The sequence below is a fragment of the Lygodium microphyllum genome, chromosome 1, assembly GCF_053477565.2.
Source record: "Lygodium microphyllum isolate KBCC chromosome 1, Lygodium_microphyllum_v1.1.10, whole genome shotgun sequence".
NCBI lineage: Eukaryota > Viridiplantae > Streptophyta > Polypodiopsida > Schizaeales > Lygodiaceae > Lygodium > Lygodium microphyllum.
The window spans coordinates 123,637,765-123,659,782 of NC_141135.1; the positions used below are offsets into that span (position 1 = coordinate 123,637,765).

General features: G+C 41.1%; 1 pseudogene; it reads right to left on the reverse strand.

Annotated features, from left to right (window-relative positions):
• Window positions 1–419: 419 nt before the first annotated feature.
• LOC148041636 (serine acetyltransferase 5-like) overlaps window positions 420–22,018 on the reverse strand; it is a 41,177-nt pseudogene continuing 19,578 nt past the window's right edge.

The window sequence follows — 22,018 nt, forward strand, 5'->3', positions numbered from 1 at the left end:
TACCTACTGTTGATGATGTTGTCAACGTTTTACGATGTTGCCTCTTGTCAATGTTGTCTGTCGATGCTACCTCCTACCTACTATTGATGATGATGTTGACGTTGTTCGATGTTGCCTCCTGTCATTGATGCTCATCGATGTCTCCTCCCACGTGCTGTCGATGATGCTGTCCATGTTGTTCAATGCTGCCTCATATCGATGTTGTCCATCGATGCTGCCTCCTATGTGTTGTCGATGATGTTTTCGACATTGTTTGATGCTACCTACTCTGTCAATGCTCTCCATCGTAGCCACATTGTCATCCACAACTGATGTCTCTTTGTGCAGAATAAATTGACATAATTGATAGCCCGTAGGTACACCATGATCAGCTTGTAAGATAAAGATTTATTTAGTCGAAAAATGCATTTCTAAGAAGCTTAAATCACATAATTAGACCATGTCTGATCCATGGTATAACCAGGCATCTCCTTGAGGAGAGTGGGCTGGTGCTTTAGGCCTACCAGCCTTATTGGTCAACTGACTACAATAGTCCTTGGTGGCACTTCCATGAGTACCATTGCACCAGCCTCCAAGTTAGGCCCCATCCCCCACCTTGACGTCACCCTCATGTCACCTAGAATGGTTGTAGTGGCACCTTTCAGAACTCCATTTCCTATCTTAGGATATCTTAGGATTCCTGTCCCCACCAACTTTACTTGTCCCACCTAAGGTTACATGATGCAAAATAGCCACATTGTCACCCAGAAATGTTGTCTCTCCAATAACAACCCCTATGGCATGATCTAACAAAATACATTTTCCTATGTGGGCAGCTCGATGTATGTCGCCAAAAAAAAACATCTGCAACCCTGCTTTGTAATGTCAATGCTAGTAGAACACGCCCTTCTATCCACAACCTGTGGGAAATTGTGTGTGCTTGGAATGATTGAAACCCTTTAAAATTCAACAAACAATGCAAATATGAGACACAAGCTGGATCCCTCTCCTTGAGAGCCTTCATGTCTGCCCTCAAGTATTCCTGTGCATCAATGTCATGCTTCAATGTCTCATAAAATAAATTGCAAAGCATCAAAGAGTCCAAGGTAGCACGATGTCCTCGTGTAGCCTTGTGCCATAGCCATCATCTTTATCTTACTTTGTATAATTTGTAGGTACACCTTGGTGACGTGAAACAAGGAGAAGGCTCTCAAGCCTACACAAGGGTGAGTAGTTCTAGTTGATCAAGTGTGCACTCTCTCTTTCTTTCTCTCATACGGGTGTGCTCAAAGCCAACAATTTATATTCCTCATCCTCATCTTCTTTGAGGTATAGGCAGTTTCAACAATCCAACTTTGTGTTTTTATTTTAAGAATAATTAAGACATCTACTTTGAGATGCTTGGTCCATTATATGTCACAAAGAAATGCTTTTCAACATAGATGGTTTTCTCGTACTGGTGTTTTGATATTTCTATTTAGCGTGCACCTCTCCTATTTTGGTTGAATTAGCATGAATGGAGATTTACTTTTGCAATATTTAAAATAGGATAATATATTATTGCTTAGACCCTCCCTAGGACCTACAAATTGATTTAAAAGCTTCAAAATTGTAATGAGAATCCCTTTGATTAAGAGAAAGGGGGGATAAGAAGAGGATTGTAAAAAAGAATTTTATGACAAATGTGCAAAGTAACGTGTATAATTTAAAAGATTGCTTATGTACTAATATCTTAATAGATATATGTATGTATTTATGTATACGTACTTCTATCTTAATAGATTTATGTATTTATGTATATGTACTTCTATGATTAACACTTAATGCTCCCTTTCCTCCTTGAATGCATAACATAGGTACACATATATGATTAGAAACATCACTATGTACAAGGGTCTCAAGGGATGAGTTTGTCTTGGGGGATGAGTGCATCAAGATACGTTTGTCTTGTGATGAGTTCGTAGGGCCAAAAGGTGCTTGTGAAATAGGCACTTAGTCATGAACTTAGGAAGTGAGTGTCTTTTGATAAGTATGTCACAATTGACTTGGCACTGTGTCGTGAACTCGGCATAGAGGTGTCACTTTGGTTGTGATACTCTCCCTTCCCCCCTGGGTGTAGATGGGCACTTGGTCATGAATTTTGCTAAATAGTGTCTTGACAAGCTACACATAAAATAAGTGATGGGCATTTGATCGTGTATTCGGTTTCTTAATGTCCTAATACACTAATTGTTTGCTATTGTTCGATGGGATGGGCATTTAGGTCGTCCATTCGACCAAAAAATATCCTGATCTATGTGTAGTTTTTTTAAAATCTATCATGTTCTTGCATTTGTATGTTTTTAATAAGTTATGACTTGATGTAATTTGTGTTACCTTTTCAATGTTTAGATGGTATCATGCAATTAAAGTTCATATGCAACACCAATATAAATTAAGATTGATATCATACAATTTTATTCTTAATCAAAGATTGTATTTCATACATTTATATTAAAGTTATGTAACTTAACTTACAATTGGTAGATTAAGCCTTGGCCATTATGCTTATACACTTCTTTTCTTTATTGTAGAGAGTTTACAATTTGTGAAGATGGCCTTGAATGTTTCCAAAGCACTACGAATTTGCTTGATAGAGGCTATATCATCCAGCACAGAAGAGAATATATCACTCATCAATAGTAATGAGATTGTATTTGTTACTTTCTGCAATTCAGCATGTACATCCATGCAAACCATGTTGCAACAGCAAGGGCTTTCGCACCTAGTCACTGATGCACTTTGAGATCCCGAGAAGAACTTGCATTTTTGTCGTACACTGCTTGGGAATGAACCCAAGATGGTTGAAGATCTTAAGGAGTTAGCACTAGTGTCTGCATTGAAGGAGAGGTTAGTATTTTCGAACATGAAGTGGAGAGAAGAGATGGCATGCTGAAAGCTAGCAAAGGACTTGTCTGGGACAACCTCTCTACCAAAGCGTCTAAAGACCACTATAAATGCAAGTCCCAGTTTTAGTCCCGCAAGGCAGAGTGAGAATCCATCAGGGGCAGGAACTATGTTACGCACATTGAGGAATCACCAATGCGCACCAACAATTGGCATTCCCTTTTACGCCATCAAGCTAGCTAGAGTCATTGGTGAAGGTTCCGTTGGATAGTGTGTCCAAGTTATTATAGATAATAGTACTTATTTTCCTTAAGATTTAACATATTGCATCAAAATGTACAAGGGCTTCAACAATGTTAAGCTACAACAATTCCAAGTGGAGTATGGGATGCAAAAGGTCAATGCATCCATTGTATGATGCATTGCCTTTACTTATGAGCCCCCTTGGGTTACGGTCATTCCCTTTTTCAATGGTGGTACAATAGATGATATATTGATGTGGGGCTCTTTTCAAAAATTTAAATATAGGAGAACCATCGTGCACCTCCACAAGCCATCAATGGGGTTTAGACCTGATCCTGATAGGGTGCCTACTACAGAGGAGAGGGCTAGGATCGTGGGCGTCATTAATAATATGCCAAACATTATTCATGCATTTGGTGGATGGGATGAAGGCCTTGCATAGTTCTACTATCATCCATTTGGACTTACACGCCAAGAACATGGTGTTGGATTTCACAAGAGATAACACCCCTAGGGTGGGCATCATAGATTCGGGTCTCATGCTTATTTTTGGTATGAAAAGATGAGCTCTCAACTACCCATCTAGGGGACCAAATGAGCCTATGCACATCATAGATGAGTGTCGATGGAAAGGAATGTATGAAAGGAAAAGAAGGCCATGGATTGCTCTTGAGATCTATGATCCATTGTGCGAGTTTGCTTACAGCAAGGAGTCAGATATATACGTAGTTGGTTGGCTCATCATCTGTCTCGTTGATTTTTGGCACTTAGACCAACGTTTGTGGTTGCGTAGGGACACGAGAGATACCCCAGATGAATTCATCATGAACTTAATAGATTTCAAGGCAATGGATGACATGTTGTTAGATGATAAGGCCGTGCGAATGTCCTTTGCAGATCTCGATAACTTTTTGAGAGCATAGTGTAGCACTGATTTGTGCAAAGGCACAAAGATCGCTTGTAGAGCTTGGCCCTATTCTAGCTCACCCTTTTTGAACAACCCACCTCTTGTAATCTTTCCTTGTATTTTGTAAAACAACCTATCAATTTTTGGAGTCTTTATGGCTCATGAAACCAAGGATAGTTGTATTTTTTTTGTAAAGCTCTATGCTCTATATAATACAGCTTATAATTTGTGCTTTAAGATTAAGTTAGTTATGTGGATGTACGTCTTCAAGGGCAATTATTTCAAGATTTTTTTTCTTTATGTATCTTGTCAAAAATTTTCATGGTTGACTTTCTCAAGTTTTGAAATTTAATAACCACATTGTTTCATATTTAGTATCATGGTGTAGATTTTATATCTATAAATAGTCTCTAGATAGCATACGTGAAACATTAACGAACCATTTAATGTATATACAAAGTTTCAATATCTCTTATTTTCTTTACTAAATATGATTCTGCAAGTGGAGTGATGTATACATGCAATTTTTTCAAGTTGCCAAAGAGATATATTGTTGTTGTAAACACACAAGCGTGTAAGAAAGAGAACTACTTCAATGGTTTAAGAAGCTATGATTTTCACATCGTATTCATATTGCATTTTAAATTATTAATGATTAGAAAACAATAATACATTATAAATGAATGATAAAAAAACTAGTGACAAAGTGTACCCAGCAATTATAGATGATACCAAAACTCTTAAACTTTCCTCGACAAACTATTGCTTTTCAAGTGATGCAATAACTTGTCACTCCACTAGTGCAAGTAAACATTCTCATGTGAGAAATACCCTAGTTTTGTAAGCTTAGTCATCAACGTGATCAAGTGCTCAGAATGTATTGGTGAATTTTATATCTTGTTATCATTTCTAATGCTATGTACTTTATTTTCTATGGATAGGATTTATTAGATAAATATTTAAGTCTTTACTAGATGCATTGCTTTAATAGTTACAAGCTAAAAAGGTGGGGTGTATTTTCCACTGAGTAGAAATTGATGCTTGTATTATGTGATAGAAACACTTCTAATTTATTTTTAAAATATTAGTGTATTTTTTATATATGAAAACTTACTTTTTTTTGTATTTGGTTATAAGGTTGATCATTCATGGCTTCAACAACTTGCATGAAGGTCTTTGATTATGGGCCTACCAAGAAGAAACTTTTGGGTTATGTCTGAGTAATGGTTGATTCCACATATAGTGCAATAGACAAGAGATTACACAAGATGAGCTTATATCAGGTCCCTTTAAATTCATAACTAAAGATGAAGATGATGACAGTGGTTGCACCCTAAACCCAGTACAAGAAGAACATTGGCATGTAGAGATTGTCAAGTTTATTGGTATAAACAGAGATTCAAGAATGGTAGATAAGGTTGGGGATGAGGGCAGGCCTAGAAAACACATATGTGAAGGCTTGAAGGATACTCTCGAGGACACTAACTTCAATGCAAGAAATGAAGGTGATCATAGTTTGCACAAGTCAAGTGACAACCTAAAGCATGTTAAAAGCATGCTCCAGAGCACATTGATTTCAAAGCCTAGTCGTAAAAGTTGGCTCAACCAATGCGAGAAGACTCGCAAGAAGTTGAGGGAGCAAAACCCACCAAGATATGATAGGTTTGAGCTTGCCATACAAGATCTTAATGGTGCACCTTTGGCTCGAGTATGGTGCCATGAATGTGAAGCTCCTTATGGATCGGGAGCCATTGGCAAGCAATCTGCTTACTCATGTCTTTCTAATTTCATGAGAACCCATATATTAGAAGACCAAGCGCATCAAATAAGTTATTTGACAAATCAAGTGTTGAAGGTGGGAGCGACATCTAGCTCAAAAGACACAGAAGAAAGCAATGAAGATAATATGGTTGTAGTTTTACCTGCAATAGAGGAGATGGATATTTTTAATAGCACTCATGAAGGCGAGTGACATCTTTTTAACCATTGAAACCTCCAATAAAATGTTATTTTCATATACAACAATTATTGATTTATGAAAGAGTTGAGCTTTAGTAAGGTTTGGATTTGTTTAAAAATCACTTTTGTATATGTATCTTAGGGATAATTTCTAATCATTTTGGAGATTAATCTGTGAGTCTTGAGTTGAAATTACACAGGATCTAATTTTGAGCTTATTGAGGCAACATTGAATGACTACAGAGATAAAGGGAGAGTAAGAGTTGTATGCAATTATGATAAGAAATGGTTGCATTTGTGCCCTTCAAGATCATACTTGCATATTATTCTCACAGAGCATATCAAATCAAAGTCTCACATCATGGCTATATCCAAAAAAACATCTACCAACCATATAGTTTTGACTAATACTAGAGGGCGACCAAAGAAGCTATTTCATGTAGATCCACAACAAAAGTCACTGAGCTCTTTTCTTTACCCAACCAAAGAAATCACCATATTAACAAATTCAGAAGGACCTTCTACTTGTACGGGTGACCCATATATGCCTTCTTCTTGTAATTTAAATTTTCTCTATTGGGGATAATGGCAAAGGACCGTGCCTTACAAAGCATGTGATGTCAACATAAAATCTATTCTACATGACCTTAAATAGGAAAAGAATGGTATCTAGAGACATATACAAAAGCTATCTTATATGACGGATCTCTTGAAATTAAGGTAGATGGATGCTACAGCAACATAAATTGTATTCGTATTTCATGTGGTGAAAATCCCTTTGAAAGTTTTACTTATGAGTATTGTAAAAAATTTCCCACTTACGATGATTTTTGCATGAGAGTATATAGAGAGAGTATTACTATTGAGAAGAGAGGGGTTAGGAATACATGAGGAGGAAGGTGATTAGATTATCTTAGTAGTGAAGAGTTGAAAAATGTGATAGTTAAGTCCAAGAAATACTTGAAAGAATCCAAGAGAAAGCTATGCTGGTTAGAAGCAAGAATTGTCGTGCTTTCTGTGAGGATTAGGTCCTTGAAAGAAGCAAACTTTGAATGCTTTAACATGAAGGATGTGCGGCGCTTTTGTAATAATATAGTTGAGGCCCATCGACAAGGTAAATTTGGAGGTAAACAAGCTTTGTGGGACTTTTTTCATGATGTAGCAAAGAGTATAGTACAAACAAAACAAGCACAACAATTCAATTAGTCCATAAAGGCCATGTTTGAGCTCGTTAAGCTTTGGGGTGGGCCATGCTTGCATGAATTTTTTGAGTACTAACCTTGGAGGGCCGTCCATGTGCACTACAAGAAGGAAAGGGAAGCAAGCAATTCACTTCATGCCTGCAGAGCATGAGTATATATTTGAGGCAGTGGGTAAGATATACATGGACGCAAAAAGTAAACATGGAGCAATGTCAATGGTGTCGATTATCATTGTTGAAGATGAGACAGCCATCAAATGTCGCATATAAGGTGAGCTTAATAGATCTAATGTATTGTTGTTTGCAATGTTTTTTACTTTCAATCATGTAAAGGAAGTTTGTAAGATATTGAAAGTTAAAGAAAACTTTTTTTAATGCAGGTGGAATGCAAAGGATGACACTCTTATTGGATTCTGTAGAAGTAAAGGAGAATGTTACCAATGCCTTACAAATGACACAATAATTGTGGGAGAGGGGTCACATGGTTATAATACGATAGTGGAAGCCTTCAAAATGATGTGGTGGAAAATTATGCAAGACTTTTGATAGTAAAACCTCTTCATGAGAGTTTTCCACGACTAGCTTTGGTAGTTCAAGTCACATGTAATCTCTTTGATAGTGTTTTTATTAGAAATCAATGGAATCTTGTGGAGCATTTATGGAGTGCAAAGCTAAAGGATACAATAGTTCCAATAATTGGGCATGCTTCTGATGGAGATAGTAGATGATGGACGCTCATCCTTGAAGATTACCTTGGAGAGCATAGTGACCAACTCTTTATTAATTTGTGTGGATGAAAATTAAGAGGGAGAATAGTGGAAGGGCATGTGTATGGTTTACGTGATCAAGACTTTGTACATTGTGGAAAAAATCTTGTTAGTCCACTTCATAGCCCTACTCGACAACTTGCGATTAGTAAAGTTTTGATTACACTCAATCATGTTGCAATGGTCTATAACTGATTTTCCATTGATAAACACGAGCTACAGGATCGAGATATACAAAGAAATGATCATCAAAATTGGGTAGCTGCCCAAAGGTTTGCAAGCAGACAAGTGCAATGTTGTATGAGAAAATTACAGAAGAAAGAGAGAAGTATGCAAGGAAATGTGGCATATTTGCATATTGTGGCTGATTACATTGATGTTTTCCTATCACCGTATCTAAACTTGAAGGATTATGTGGTGATGGTAGCTAATGTTAGTTTCTTCTTCAAGCTTTGGAGGTTGTGGATACATCAACATGCAACATATAACTTGGAGATAAATTTCATAAGTAGAGAGGCCTACACAAATATTAGATTCTCATGCCATTTTGTTGTGCTTCTCATAAAGGTTTTTCGTGACTTTTATCCTACTCTCAAGTGTCCATTACATCTCACTACATCAGATGTAGCTGAAATTTATTTTAGTAAAATTGGAGGTATGGTGGGATAAGACAGAGCCTTTGACTTTGGAGATTTTTTGCATAGTGTTGGTACTTTGAATAAGACTGCCATGCATGAATGTATTTCAGATGGTGTAACATCCTGAATTAAATCGGTTTTAGAAAGGATAAGGGAAAAATCTTTTTAAAAAAATAAATTTATCCCCTCCTTCTCCCCCAGCCGACGTCGCGCTGGAGGGGAAGGAGGAAAGCCATAGAATGCAGCACGCTTGCGCCCATGTAGGTGCTGAGGCCATGCATGCTGCCATGTAGGAGAGGGAGCATCCCCCTCCCCTCCTATTTAAACCAAGCGATGAGGGGATGAAATGGGGGAGTGAGGCCGCCACAATGTCGTGCTACACAATCGATGAGAAGAGGGAAGTGGGAGGGCCGCCACGATACCACTCTGAGCAGTGGGTAAGAGAGAGAGATGGCTTGAGGGAGCACTCCGCCAGATGAGGGCTTCCGAGAACCGCTGCTGCCATGCCTGACTTTGCCGTCGATTGTCAGCCTTAAAACCACTCACTCCCCCCCCCCCCCCCCCCCGTAAGCTTTTGGAAGCTTAGAAGCTTCCAAAGGGAGGGCCTTATTAGCCCCCTTTCCCTTGGGCCTCAAAACCTTTCACCCCTGCCCCCCCCCCCCCCCCCCGTGTTTAAACTCATAAGCCCCCTTTTTCTCCCCTTAGCCCCCTTCCCATGGACGTTGGAAACCCTTGCCCCCCCCCCCCCCCCCCCCCACCCCCATGTTTAAACTCATAAGCCCCCTTTTTTTTCCTTGTAGCCCCTTTCCCGTGGCATCTTGAAACCCCTTTCCTCCAAATTTTTCCCTAAGGGTCCTTAGACCCTTACTTATAACCTTTACGGTTACTTTTTCCTTGGAGTTTCAACCTTAGGGTTTTTCCCCCATAAAAGGTTACTCCAAATAACCTTTCCTTCTCCCCCCATGTTTTTCTAAAATCCCCCTTAGGCCATGCAAAAATACCCCTTGGAACTCTCCCATACCTTGTTTCTTTTCCCACACGTAAAAGAAAGAGGAATGTTAAGGGCCGTTTGACACCTTCCTTTTCCACTCAAAAAGCCTCGAGGGAGCCTTCTAAAACTACTTTTGGCGGATGGTGCAAGGGAGCGATGGTGGAATTCCAAAGAGGAGTTGTAAAGTTGCTTGCATGTCCGAAAGACTACAATTGCGATGCCTCCTAAGAAAGTCCAAGGCGCAGCCGTGGGAGGGTCATCTCCGAGCATCCACGTGGACATCTCACCCCAATCCCAGGTTTTCCTTCCTAATTTGATATTGTTGAAATTCAATCATGCAAGGTTAATTGTTAGAAATAGGATATATTTTTGTCCTAGATGCTCACAACAGAGGAACTTACATCAATACTTTTAAATGAAACATGCAAATTAAAGAAAGCATAAATGCATTTCTAGCAAATAGCTTTATGCATTGAAGTGAATTATAAACTAGATTATTGTCCATTAAAATAGTATACTTCGTTTAAGCCTAGATGTATAAACTACATATCGCACTATTAACCCATATCGTCTTCGCAATGAATCATCATGGAAAGTATAAGCATGAAATGATTCTTACGATGCATAAACTCTACAAGAATATCATTTGTCAACTACATAAATTATCAAGTAAAAGGTTGCTTGTTTAGCATGAATTTTGTTCGCAAAGAATAGGAAGATTAGTTGGAATTAACCTAACCCAGGCCTGGCCTTAATTGATAAGTTAAGGTTGAAAAATTAATTTACACATAGACGAGTCAGGTGGAAATGATCATGTAATTATTTTCTAGAGTTAACCAAATTGATATGAACCTAAAACCCCTAAACCGCGGAATATCGTTTAGAAAGAGTTGAATTCCAAGAAATTCACTAGGAAATTAACACGTGACCTAACCATTACGTATTGCTAAAACTGAAACTCCTATACCTTAAATACTTGCCCACATTCACTAAATGTAGGGGACAGTGAAATGAAATTGGAAAGTGAGCTAGGGTTTGTCCCTAAGAAACTTACAAGATGGAACTTGGAAACCCTAGGTCTAACGACGTTACCCTAATGTAATCACGAACAGATTATTTTGTGACTCCATTCAATGCGATACTTGTGCAACAAGTGTGGAGTCATATGATCTTGTGATTGGATCACAACAAAATGGCCAAATTCTCGCGACGAGGTTGGCAAATCCTTACGCAAGTTGTCTTGCAAGAGGATGAATAATCATCCTAACTTAGTATCTTTCGTGAAGATTGATTGGGAACTAAAGACCAGTTGATAAACTGAAATAACTAATGAGCTTAAGGTTTGACCAAGTCAGGTTATTAGGGTACACCCTAACCCAGGATATAGGGGATCTTGCCAAGTTGCAAGTCATCCCGGATCGAGTGCTGGGCACATTCGAAAGGAAGTATTCATTCCTTAGCAGTTTGCCAACAAAAATGATCAATGGAAATGTTTGTGCTTGCTACAGATTTTAGAGCACTGTTTGGCTTTGTTTGATCAATGAATTAAAAGATAAATGGATATCTATACTTCAGGTTGAAGGCCTGAAGGGAGAGGCAGCTTCAGTTATCCACGACTGCCTGCCTGACCCTAACCAAGAGGGTTGTTGACCGCGCCAAGAAAGTGGACCAAACCCACCATGAGAGGTCTCTCCGTTGAGCGCTACTTGGAGCATGAGGACGCTTGGGTGCCAGGGGGGGCTCTAGCCATAAATCCCTCACTTTTCAGGCCCTACACAAGAGGCTAACGTGACTAGGGATTGGATCTCGAGACCCGCATACTAGTCTACGGGCAGAAACTTGGATTAGTGATCCCTGTGGATTGCTGGATAGCCCTCGGGCGGATTGTGGATAAGTCTATGGGTTGGACTCTTTGTATTTCAAAGATAAATGTGATAACCTGTTAATAAGGAACTTGTCTGATATTGTTTTTCTATGTCAAGTGATAAGATTACATGAAAGAACCAGTGCTAAATGGGTTAATTAAAGAAGCTAGTTGTTACATGTCCAACTAATGTGTTAGGTAATTAAATAACTAAAGCAACCCGAGGAAAGTGCATAGGATGGGCCATAGGTCCGTCCTACAGATGGGTGGTCCTGGTTGGCCGTGAACTTTTCTCAAATCACAATGGACAACAAGAAGATTGTCAAAAAACACGATTGAACCCAATTTACGCTATTTTAGGGGAATGGAATGGGACTATGCCTTATGGCAGAGAGGTTGAGCTTTGCATCCCTCTTGTTTCCCATTCTCCTTGAACCAAGTGCAGTTTGAATCCGCTTTCGACCTAGCGTTTCTGCGTAAAGTAGTTCACTTGGGTTTGATGCTAGTTGTTGTTAGGAAATGACCAATCAGGAAAACCCTAATTCAGGTCAATCCTAAGTGGGAACGGCCAGAGTACTTCCGCTATGTGGCAGACGTGAAAAGCCCTAGATCGCAAACCCCGTAACATTCCATGCGAGTGCCGGGCGGAGCTTTCTAGACATCCTTTCCGATGGACTACTAAGACCTGTCCTGAAAATACAATTGGACACGTTACAGATGGTATTAGAGCGAACCAACAACGGAATTTTTTTATGAAATCTTAATAAGAAGAAGTAAAGCAAATGTTGATGTTCCAAACATTTCCTTACCTTCAATGCTGTCTTGCAGAATTACGAAGCGTGGAACAAGTTCTTGGTATTTCGAGTCATGTTTATGACTGCAATGCATTCTTCGCATTATAAACAAAGGGTGGAGATGATGAACATCCTAGAGCAAATCTATAATCCATCACCTTTGTACATGGAACGAAGATGGACGGGTGCCTCAAGAATCTACTATATAGTCACCCACCGGCTTGCTTATCTACAAACCAACCTAAAAAGGATCAAGTGATTGGAAGACGTGAAAGTCGTGAAGCTGTTCATTTTTGTGGAAGCTCACGTAAACTCAACTTTACATATTCAAGGTTGTAGGGTTGAGATGAACTCATATGTATATGAGGAAGTGACCCGTATAATCCCCGCCGAGAGGATTAAATTGTTGGGCCACCATGAAAAGAATGGATTCCAAAGGAAAGGATACCCTGAACTTCCAATGACTTACCGATTCTTGAAGATCCATGACCCGAAACCATACTATTATACAGTTCCTGTAGATAAATGTAATACAATGTTGTTCTCCCCAAACTAAATGTAACAGTTGGCTTATCATTGCAAGAAATGTTGTATTCTGAAAGGGCTATGCCCATATAAATACAAATAAGACTTCTTTTTATCAATGTCTGATTGTGCATGAGAATTGATAAAAAGTTAAGTAGCTACATTGCTTACGTGATAGCAGAATTGAAGATGTAATATAAATCAATAATAATTATTTTATAATAACGTTAAGAAAGCTTTATCCAAGCACAACCCCAAGTATAGGTTCCTAGTTTGCCTCCTACATCAAGTACTATTGTATTCTAGGAGAAGAAGTTTCTTCTCAAGCAGATCAAGCCATCCGAGTTTGACAGGAGAGGCAAGTCTGTCCAAGCTGATACTGAAATTTGGATTGAATCCATGGAGGATTACTTCGAAGTAGCCGGTACTGCACTTGCCAATCAGGCTATGCTCGCCAAGCTACAGCTCATCGGCAAAGCCAAGCTTTGGTGGAAGCAATGGTGAAGGGATCAAGGGATCACGGAGGGATGAATTACCTAGGAGAAGTTGAAGAAAGCCGTGTAGGGAAGATACTTGCCACCTGCATATTGCACGTAGAAAATGAATGAGTTCTACTCGCTAAAACAAATGGGGCTCACTCTTGACACATACTACTCTAAATTTGTCTCACTTCTAAAGTATGCGCCACAGATGGACATGACACAGCAGGTGTCCAAATTTTTTGTGGGTTTAAATCCACCAGTAAATACCTGTCTTGAATCTATGCATCCATTAGATCTTCAAGACGCACTCGTTTGAGTGGCACCTATAATTCAGGAGGTGTAGTCTAGACCAAGGGGTAACAAAGCTTGGTCTTATAATGACCCAAACAGAGGAGCATTCAGACCTCAAATGAAGAGAGTTCAAGGTCATAATCAGGGGCAAAGAAAGAAAGCAAGGACTAACAATGTCAACAACTTTGTTCCTACTCAAAGTAATGGCCGAGATCTCTGTTGTTTCCACTGCAACGAGCCCGGTCATTTCAAGAGGCAATGTCCCAAACTTGGTGGAGGACATCGTCAAGCACCTTTCCAAGGAATGGGCCATGGTCAAGGAGCTGCTACCCGAGGTAGAGGGAGAACCACCTGCATTGCCAATAGGGAAATGTGCGAAGAAGAAGAAGAAGAAGATCCGACCGTGGAAGCAGAGTTTGAAAGGGCGACAGTCCATGCCGTTCTACACAAGAAAGGCCTGAATCGCCAATTCTCGGTGATTCAGACACCGTCAGACTATCAAGGTAAAAGTTTTAGGACCTTGATGGATTGTGGGAGTACACATTCCTTTATCTCACCAGCATGTGCAAAAAGATTAGGAATAGCCATAATAGAAGCACCTACCTTGCTTGTGGAATTGGCAAATGGTCGTGAGGTTACTTGTATCAGGAAAACTCCTAAGGTGGAATTCTTTCTGGGAGGAAAGAAGACTTCGGTCAAATTCAGAGTCATGAATTTAGCTATCCATGAATGTGTACTTGCAATGGATTGGCTTAAGCCTAATGACACCCACATTCACTGTGGAAAGGGTCAAGTTTCCTTTTGAAACTCTGAAAGGGAAATTAGTCACAACCCAAGGTGAGGTTGGAGTGCCAAGAATCCAATTGGCCAAAGTATCTCGAATCATGAAAGGAGTCAGAAAAGGATTACCTGTCTACTTGATTAAGCTCAACAAGTTAGATCAGAAGCAAGAGTCTAATGAAGGATCTTCTTGGTTAAAGGAATACGCGGACGTATTCCCTGAAGAGTTGATAGAACTCCTGCCTCAAAGAGAAGTGGATCGTGAGATTAGCTTAGTACTAGAAGATGCGCCAATTGCAAAGAGACCTTATAGAATGTCCATACTAGAAGCAATTGAGCTGAAGGAAAAACTCAAGCAACTGCTAGATCAGGGCTACATCTGGCCTAGTAGTTCACCATGGGGAGCTCCAAAACTGTTCTAGAAAAAGAAAGATGGGACACTTTGACTATTTATTGATAACCAAGGATTGAATCAATCAACGATCAAGAACAAGTATCCTATTCCTAGAATAGATGAGCTTCTTGATCGTCTTCAAGGTGCAAAGATCTTCTCCAAGATTGATCTCATGTCAGGTTACTATCAAATAATGATCAAGGAAGAAGATTTCCCCAAGATGGTCTTCAATACAAGATATGGGCACTTGGAGTTCCTAGTTATGTCATTCGGACTTACGAATGCACCTACCACCTTCAACAGGTTAATGCAAGATATCTTTAGGACATATCTTGATGATTTCGTGCTTGTCTTCTTCGACAACACTTTAGTATATTCCAAACGAAAGAAAGATCATGAACCCCAACTTCGGATTGCCCTTGAGACAATGAGGTCACATAAGCTGTATGCTAAGATGAAGAAGTGTGAATTCTTCAAGCGTCAGATTGAATATCTGGGATTCATAGTATCACCAGAAGGAATCTCAGTGCACCCAGCCAAGGTCAGAGATGTGCTAGAATGGCCAATACCAACATCTGTTAAAGAAATACGTAGCTTTCTGGGATTGATAGGATGGTATAGGGTCTTCATAAAAAACTATGCTTTTGATTACAGCACCTCTGATGGACTTACTGAAGAAGCAAACTTCCATTGCATGGTCAACTCCCGAACAAAATAGCTTCGACAGATTGAAGCAAAGTTTGGTATTAGCACCTATTCTAAAACTTCCAGACCTTAATAAAGAGTTCGAGGTAGTAACTGATGCTAGCATACTTGCCTTGCGGTGTGTACTCATGCAGGAAGGACATCATGTAGCATACTCTTCAAGGAAATGGAAGAGTCATGAAAAGAATTATGCTACGCATGATCTGGAATTGTTAGCTGTCATCCATGCTCTAAAGCTTTGGAGACACTATCTGTTGGGTAACAAGTTTACTTTAGTAACTGATCATAAGAGTCTCAAATGGATCTTTACCCAGAATGAGCTCAACATGAGGCAACATCAGTGGATTGAAGTGTTGGAGGAATATGACTTTGAAATCAAGTATCGACAAGGATAAGAGAATGTGGTTTCCGATGCACTTAGTCACAAGGCATTCCTAAATTCTCTAATCTTGCAGAATCCATCAACATCCAGATCTCTAGCTACAAAAGTATCTATGCCAAACAACCCTATACTTGAGCTAGCTAGAGAGGATGCATGCCATGATCCAGCCTATCAAAAGATGCTAAGGGAAATCTCTATAAAAGATCAAGATCAAAAGTTGCATGCTAAGTATCATGAATTTTCTATTAATAGTGGACTTGTCTACTATAGAACAAGGCTGTGTGTACCAGTAAGCCAGTCACTTAAGCAGAAGATATTGTGGGAAGCTCATGATTCCCCCTTCGCGGTTGATCCTGGCTATGCCAAGACTCTTAATACAGTTAGGAAGAGCTACCATTGGGAGAGGCGTAAAGGTGACGTTCTCAAATATGTCACCGAGTGTTTGTCTTGTCAACGTATCAAAGCCGAACATGTCCTAATTCCAGGGAAGTTGCAACCGCTTGACATTCCCCAAATGAAATGGGAATTCATCAGTATGGATTTTTTTGTAGGCCTACCCCAAGTCTAGGGAGGATACAACTCCATCATGGTTGTGGTTGACATGCTTACTAAGGTTACACACCTTATTCGAGTAAAGACAAACTATAAATCCTCAGACATTTCAAGATTGTTTATCAAGGAGATATTCAAGCTACATGGTTTACCTAGAAGAATCATTAGTGATCGTGATTCTCTCTTCACGTCACACTTTTGGAGAGCTATCTTTGAAGCTATTGGGACTCAAATCTGTTTTAGCACTACTTACCATCCCCAAACAGATGGACAAACAGAACGAGTAAATCAAGTCATGGAGGACTGCTTAGGGTATATTGCTGTCGTGAGCCAAAGAGGTGGATTCAATACTTGCCTTTAGTTGAATTTTCCTACAATGCTTCTTACCAACAAAGCATTCAAATGACACCTTTCCAAGCATTGTATGGTCATGACTGTCGAAGTCCCCTAAACTCTTCAGATCCAACCTTAAGGGTTGAAGCTTCAATGCAGATGTTGGAAGAGATGGATGACCAAATAAAGTCAATAAGACAGGACATCGAAGCTGCCAAGGATAGACAGAAGACATACGTGGATTTGAAGTGTCAAGATAGAATCTCCGAAGAAGGAGACATGGTCTTCATTCACGTACGCCCAAAGAAGAAATCCCTATTTGTAACGTGTCCGCTAGAATCATTCCGGACACGTCTTAGCAGTCCATCGGGAAGGATGTCTAGAAAGCTCCGCCCGGCACTCCCATGGAATGTTACGGGACTTGCGATCTAGGTCTTCCCGCGTCTGCCACGTAGCGGAAGTATCCTAGCCGTTCCCACTTAGGATCGACCTGAATTTGGGTTTTCCTGTTTGGTCATTAGCTAGCAACAACTAGCGTCAGACCCGAGCGAACTACTTTACGCAGAAGCGCCCGGTCCGAAGCGGATTCACGCTGCACTTGGTTCAAGGAGAATGGGAAACCAGAGGGATGCAAGGTTCGACCTCTCTACCATAAGGCATAGTCCCATTCCGTTCCCCTAAAACAGCGTAAATCGGGTAGGATGTAACTCTAGGTCATCGTCTTCGTTATTCGCTTTGATGCTGAAGATCAACCTGCTGTTCGTCGAAGACTTTGAGAAAAGTTCCCGGCTAACCGGGACCACCCATCCGTAGGACGGACCCATGGTCCATCCTCCGCACTTTCCTCGGCTTGTTTTAGTTATGTAATTACCTACCACATTAGTTTGACATATAACAAACAGCTTCCTTGATTAACCCTGTTAAGCACTGGTTCCTTCACGTAATCTTATCACAGGACATAAAGAAAACAATGCCAAACAACTTCTTTGTTATCATTTTATCCTTTTATCTTTGAAATACAAGGAGTTCCCACCTGTAGGCGTATTCATAATCCGCCCGAAGGCTATCCAGTAATCCACCAGGGATCACTAACCCAAGTTTCCGGCCGTAGACTAGTATGCGGGCCTCGAGATCCAATTCCGATTCACGTTAGTCTCTTGTGCAGGGCCCGGAAGGCGAGGGATTTACAGCCAGAGCCCCCCCTGGCACCCAAGCGTCCTCTTGCTCCAAGCAGAACTCAACGGAGAGACCTCTCACGGCGGGTTCGGTCCACGTTCCCGGCGCGGCTAACAACCCCCTTGGTTAGGGTTAGGCAGGCAGTCGGGGGTAACTGAAACTGCCTCTCCCTTCAGGCTTCAACCTGAAGTATTTAGATATGTTTTCCTCCTTTAGTTCATTGAGCAAACAATGCAAACAGTGCTTTCTAAACTGTTACAAGCACAATCAAATTCCAGTGGTCGTTTGGCTGGCAAACCGTTAAGGAGTGACTTCCTTTCCTCCGAATGCAACCTGCATTAGATCCGGAATCAATTGCAACTTGGCAAGATTCCTATCATTCTTGGGTTAGGGTCATACCCTACCCATACTTTAGGTTTGTTGTGGTAGGTTCCAGCGACCATGTCGCTTTAGTTTATTGTCTGGTCATTTGTAAATACCTAACTTTCCTTTCCCTTGGCAATTATTTCCCAAGGAAAGTGAGTAACAAGATGATTACTCATCCTCTTGTAAGTTAAATTCCTTCAATAACTTGCCAACCTCATTTTGAGAGATGACAAAAACTCTCTTGTGGACAAATCTCAAGTCTATACAATGTTGCATCTTTTTGCACATGTATTCCATCTAATTTCACGGGATCATTCCACCCATTGCTTAGCGTTTTCCGGTCACGGAATTTACCTTCAGGGTTTTAGGGTATTCTCCAAACCATTCCTAGTTATGTGGCCCATGGTACTAAAGATAGGCAACTCCGTCGGGGTTCCATCATTTTGAACGAATGATCCTTAGGATAAAACCTTAGATCATTTTATGCATAAGCACCCAATTGACTCGACATTCCGAATGTGTGTAAGATCTTAGGGTTTGCAGTTCTAACTTGGCAACAAATGTAAAACTAGGTCAATTCTTGCCGCACCAAACCCTAGTTAGCACTTGGGATACTTATCATATCGACTGAACTATGCCCAAATGAATCCCTTGTGGTTTATGTGATTTAGACAACACAATATACTTGTCTTGCGACAAGGATGAACCTTTCCCAAAGGTGATAAACTAGATCAATAGTTACAACTACACCAATACGTGTAAACCTGCGATTCACTGCTTCTACGCATCACATGGTTCACAATAACCCTATCCTTTCTTGGCAAAGTAAAAATGCCTGATAATCTGGACACTAACTTTCCTAGGTCCTACTGGGATTTATGTCAAATAATCATGCCACTTGCAAGTCCATAGATCATTTTCGTGCCTTCTATTCCTTTTCGAATAACATCTTATGGGTGTTAACTTATTACAAGGAAGAGTTATCCAAAAACGGGACATGCCATTAATCTTTCCATGCCTATTAAAAAGGTGTACCTTAATAATTTCAACCTTGTAATGAGGCAACAGATGTCCTAGGTTCGTCACTTTTGAATGCACAAAAGGAACTTACTAATAAGGTCCTGCGAATGCATAGACACCTTATGCTCTTTTCATTAACTCCATTGAACGTACCAATGATCAATTTCCATATCTTAGGCTATCTCTAATAAATGTTCAAATAGCCAATTCATTTTCCAATTGCACTTAACTTGACTAGTTGAATTCGAGCATGCATGAGTGCTTCCTAATCCGTGAAGCTATCGTGATTAATTCAATACTTTTGTGTGGAATCCAAATAGATCAAACCTGGACTTGTGAATTCCGGGAAATGTCCACGTATGCTCGGGGTGAACCTTCCGCATCGCACCTTGTGATCTTTTTAGAGGCCATCGCGAATTCGATCTCCAGTTAGCCTTTGTGGGTTTCAACTTTTGGCCTTGGCTTGCAGTCTTATGACCTTGGTCCGTCTCCCTTGTATGTGCAACTCTCTTTGATATATGGCTTCCTTGACCGAAGTTCCGACTTGCGGAATTTGACTTGGGAAGGCCTTAGGGTTCTTATGAGGTCGATGATGTTTGCGGAAAAGGGCTCTTGCGAATGGGCCTTGCAAGAATGGGGCTTTAGAGTTCTTCTTCTCCTTCCCAAAAATCCTAGGCCCAGCCTTGGGGGGATTGGTGGGGAAGGACCTTTATAGGCTTCCTCTTTTACTCTTCAAAATCCCGAGGGTTAAAGATATTGTGGAAAGGTGTTTAAGGACCCTCTTCTTCTCTACAAGACCTGGGCCTAGAGGGCTTATGGAAAAATCGGTGAGAAGGTTCGTCGCCTCCTTCTCTTCAGAGTCCCCGGGGTGTGTGGATAGATCTATGGCCAACGTAGTGGGAAGGGGTTTAAAAACCCACCTAGGGCATGGCTTGTGTGAGATAAAAAAGGAAGGGGACTTAAAAATCCCGGTGTAAAATGGGCTATAAAGGCTCCACGGGAAGGGGGCTTTGGGAAGCCCCTTAGAAGCTTCCTAGAGAAGCTTCTAAGAAGCTTCTGCAGCAGCGTCCACGTGTGGAGGAGGAGGGGGATCGTATGCCAGTGGCCGCGGACTGAAGGGCCGGCGGCTTCACAGCGGCTATGGCGGACTGGGCGGCTGGCGGACTGAGGTGGCCGCGTTGCGCTTGATGACGGCGGCCTGGCGGCCCTTCCTTCACACGGCCGACACCCCTCACGGCCCCTTCCTTCACACGGCGACCTCCCCCCCCAGTTCGTCTAGCCCTCCTCCTCCCTTCCACACGGCCCGCTCTCCTCCCTCTCACGCCTGCACCTCCTCCAGCTCATGTCCGGTGCCTCCTCCCTCTCATGTCCGGCGCCTCCTCTCTACGGCCCTTCCATATGACAGCCTTCTGTCCCTCCACAGCCTCCCTCTCACGTTTTTTTTTTCCCCCCCCCCAAGAGGGGGTTCTTATAGTCCAAGGAGGGTGAGGGGTCTTCCCTACGTGTCAGTTGCATGGCTCTCTCCCTTCTCACCTCCCTCATGCTAGCCCATCCCTTTCCCCCAGCCACACTTCGGCTGGGGAAGATAATAAAAAAATTTGCAATAATTCCACCTTTATCCCCTTATCCTCCTCCCAAGAGGGAGTTTTTCCGCGGCTATGCCGGTTTGAATCCCTGACCTTATTTTCCTAAGGTGGAGTGTCTCCATTTCCCGCGTATGGCTATAGATTAGCTACTAGCACTAGTGATAATCTTTGCACGAGATTTACACGACATGCGGGAAGTCAATATTTACGGCACGCAGTGTGCGGAAATATTACATTCTCTCCCCCTTAGAAGAATCGAGATGTCCTCATCTCGAGATAAACTGGGGATATTGAAGATTGAGAGAGCTTTCATCCATCCAGGTAGCATCCTCCTTAGGATAATCTTTCCACTGGACGAGCCATTCTCTCAGTTGTCTCACCCTAGCAGCTAAAATCTTGTCCGGCCTTAGTTCAAGGACTCCTTGACTAGGCATTACAAGTTGTTGGTCATCAAGTACATGATTAGGGCTAGGTGCATACTTCATTCTTCAATAGACTGTTATGGAATACTTTATGAACCTTAGGTTTTCAGGGAGTTGCAGTCTATAAACATTAGGTCTTAAGCACTTGAGGATCTTGTATGGTCCACAATACCTTGGACTTAGCTTCCTGCAATCTCCTAAGGATAGAGAATTCTTCCTTGGGCATACGTGAATGAAGACCATGTCTCCTTCCTCAAATATTCTATCTTGATACTTCAAATCCGTGTATGCCTTCTGTCTATCCTTCGCAGCTTTTGATGTCCCGATAATATGAAATCATGAGCTTCGCACAATATCTTCTTTTTTTAAATAACTGGCTTGCTCGTATACATACTCTCGTCCTATAGTAGACAAGTCCACTACTGACAGAGAATTCACGATACTTAGCCTCTAGCTTTTGTTCCTGGTCCTTGATAGAGACTTCCCTTAGCATCCTTTGATAGGCTAGATCATGGCATCCTTCCTCTCTAGCTAGCTCAAGTATTAGGTCGTTTGGCATGGACACCTCTGTAGCTAGAGATCTAGCTATTGATAGATTTTGCAAGATTAGTGAATTAAGGAATGCCTTGCGATTGAGTGCATCAACAACTACATTCTCCTTTCCAGGTCGGTACTTGATCTTAAAATCATATTCCTCCAATACTTCAATCCATCGACGTTGCCTCATGTTGAGCTCGTTCTGGGTAAAGTCCATTTGAGGCTCTTATGATCGGTT